The sequence below is a fragment of the Balaenoptera borealis genome, assembly GCF_965194805.1.
Source record: "Balaenoptera borealis genome assembly, chromosome: 16".
In the NCBI taxonomy this organism is placed as follows: domain Eukaryota; kingdom Metazoa; phylum Chordata; class Mammalia; order Artiodactyla; family Balaenopteridae; genus Balaenoptera; species Balaenoptera borealis.
Window position 1 is genome coordinate 43,889,210 of NC_138872.1, and position 2,856 is coordinate 43,892,065.

The 2,856-nt window shown below is 47.8% G+C and overlaps 1 protein-coding gene across 1 annotated transcript in view; it reads left to right on the forward strand.

The window, feature by feature from the left end:
* The first annotated feature begins 2,289 nt into the window (after positions 1–2,289).
* LOC309612889 (ninein-like protein) overlaps positions 2,290–2,856 on the forward strand; it is an 18,736-nt gene continuing 18,169 nt past the window's right edge. Inside the window, exon 1 of the mRNA XM_082359250.1 lies at positions 2,290–2,424. The gene's annotated coding sequence lies outside the window, so the exon portion shown is untranslated. The remainder of the gene's footprint in view (positions 2,425–2,856) is intronic.

The window sequence follows — 2,856 nt, forward strand, 5'->3', positions numbered from 1 at the left end:
TAGGTCCATCCACCTCACTACAAATAACTCAATTTCGTTTCTTTTTATGGCTGAGTAATATTCCATTATATATATGTGCCACGTCTTCTTTATCCATTCATCTGTCGATGGACACTTAGGTTGCTTCCATGTCCTGGCTGTTGTAAATAGAGCTGCAATGAACATTGTGGTACATGACTCTTTTTGAATTAAGGTTTTCTCAGGGTATATGCCCAGTAGTGGGATTGCTGGGTTGTATGGTAGTTCTATTTTTAGTTTTTTAAGGAACCTCCATACTGTTCTCCATAGTGGCTGTATCCATTTACATTCCCACCAACAGTGCAAGAGGGTTCCCTTTTCTCCACACCCTCTCCAGCATTTGTTGTTTGTAGATTTTCTGATGATGCCCATTCTAACTGCTGTAAGGTGACACCTCATTGTAGTTTTGATTTGCATTTCTCTAATGATTAGTGATGTTGAGCATCCTTCTTCCTCCATTTCTTAACCTTTCATTACTTCCGACTTCTTTTCTGTCTATGGCACATTCTGCCAGTGAGTTTTTCTTTTGACATTGACTTTTTATTTTCCAAAATTCTGTTTAGTTAGTCCTGTCTGATCATTTTTGGTAGCTTCTTGTTGCTTGTCCTTTTTTAATTTCCATCTTTTAGTTAAGTAAACATTTCATAATATTTTTCCTTAGTTTGTGTCTGATAATTCCAGTATCTGAGGTTCCTACAGGATCTAATTCTGTTGTTCTGGCTTCTTCTGACTCTCAGAGGTGGTCCTTTTCCACGTATATTGTGGTGATCTTTAATTGTGAGCTCATGTTTGCACGATGTTTATCTCTGGGAATCCTGGGAGCTGTAGTAGAGGGTGCTCCCTGCAGAAAGGATGTGTTTTGCTTTTGCCAAGAGTTGGGAGCCTCTTAATCTGAGACCACTTTAGCCTCTTCCAGGGAACTGGCCCAGTGCATGTATCCACGGTGTGGTTTCTCCACACTGGTGTAGGTGCTGGCCTCAGGGTAACCCCACGTTTGTGTTGCTTAATGCTCATGGCTTTGGTTTCAGCTTCCGGGGTTTTTTTGTTTGGGGACCCCTGGAGGTTTCCATTACCTTCTGTGAGGACATCACACACTAGATGATCAGCTTTGCTCTGGTTATTTGGTGAGTGTGCGTGGCTGGGGTGGAGCAACTGCCGTCTTATTTGAGGTCCAGGAAGCTGGCGGCAGAATCCCCTGCCAACCACATACACACACACACCTGCCTTGAATCAATTTGTTTTCCATCCTGGAGCCGGAATGACAGTTCAAAACACAGACCTCATTTGTGTCACTCCCCTGCTTGAAACCCTTTGCTGCTTTTAAAATTCCGTTGACTTCTATGTCTTTATTTTTCTCTCTAGTTCCTCATGAGGAAAAATGAAGTGGTACTTATGCTTATGAAGGAGATCCTTATGCTTGACATTATAAGAATAATACATAAACATATGAGGTCATGTGGCTTTGAGTACTTTTAGATTGAAAAGAAGCTAATGCCAGGTAGAGACCTGTTTAGGGGAATAAATATCTGCAAGACCAAGATGCGTTAAGGTTAGACTCTCTGGGCAGCAGGCGTGGGTCTCAGGCTGCCTCCCCATGATCTTTACTGGTCAGTTGCTTGTGTGTCACACATCAATGGGGTTACCTTCCCAGGGAGACTCTAAGAGCATCAGAAGCCAGGGGGGCTCCGGGGAGACTTGGTCCCGGCAGCCACTGTCGGTACTTGCTTTTCCCTGTGAAGGCTCCATGTTGCATCAGGTCGCCCTCTGTCCACTGATACGGGCATCGTCCCAGGCTCCTCCTGGTACTGAGCTCAGGGTGTAGGATGGAGGCGCTCTTCCCTTGGGATCCAGCCTCCCCCGTCCTTGTGTTCCTCAGCTTTGTGCTGGAGTCCCCTGGGTGGAGGGGGTGGCCACTCTCCTTGCAATGACCTCGCGAGGACTCACCCAGCATCTTGCACTGGTGCCAGCCATGGGCACACTCACATTTCAGTGGAGGTTATAAGATGCAGGAACAGGCCAGCTGTGAACACAAAGAACCAAGGTGCTGAATACACCAGGGAGTTGTTGATTGTGTGGCTGTTTGAGAAGCTAAGAAAGCTTTGTCTTCTATAGCTTATCTCTTGGGAGATGCAAACCAGAGCAGGTTAACACGGGATACAGGAAAGCGAAGGAAGTGGTGTCCTGTGCCCTCATCTAGGGAAGGGGAAGTGTGGCTGCAGGGTCACTGCAGGACTGGAGTGCGTGGGGGTGACCAGCTTCTGGAGTTCCCACTCTTCTTCCTTTCTTAAATTTCTCATGCAGAATCAAATTGGATAGGCTTTCTGAAGAAAACACGTTTTTGAAAAATGAGCTGGCAAGGATCCAGCAAGAGCTTGAAGCTGCAGAAAGGACAGAGGCTGCACAGAGGTAAGGGCCGTCTCAGTGGTCCCACCCCGACCGCCCGGTCCCTGACAGGGCTTGCTCTTCGTAGAGTAAGCTTAGAAGGCATTGCTGTAGAAAGTGGGACGTGTTCACAGATAACCCGCATTCCAGGAGAGCTGTGCTGCCCTCTGACCAGCCTTGCCAGGCACAGGCCTCGGGCCTCCTTCCTGAGCTCCTCACTCGCAGAAGTAGGAGGTGCCGGGTCAGCACCACCGCCACCAGCTCCAGCACAGGCCCCTGTGCCTCTGACGCTGCTCTGCAAGCACTGCTCACCCTGCAGAAATAACTCCACCTTGTGCTCAGGGCTCGGGGGAGGCATCGAGCATTCTCGTAGGGGCGAGAGATACTCTTGCAGCCTTTCTGGGCGAGTAGAATCTGTTTGTTCTTGTCCTGATAATGGTTTTAGCTGTGCTTTCC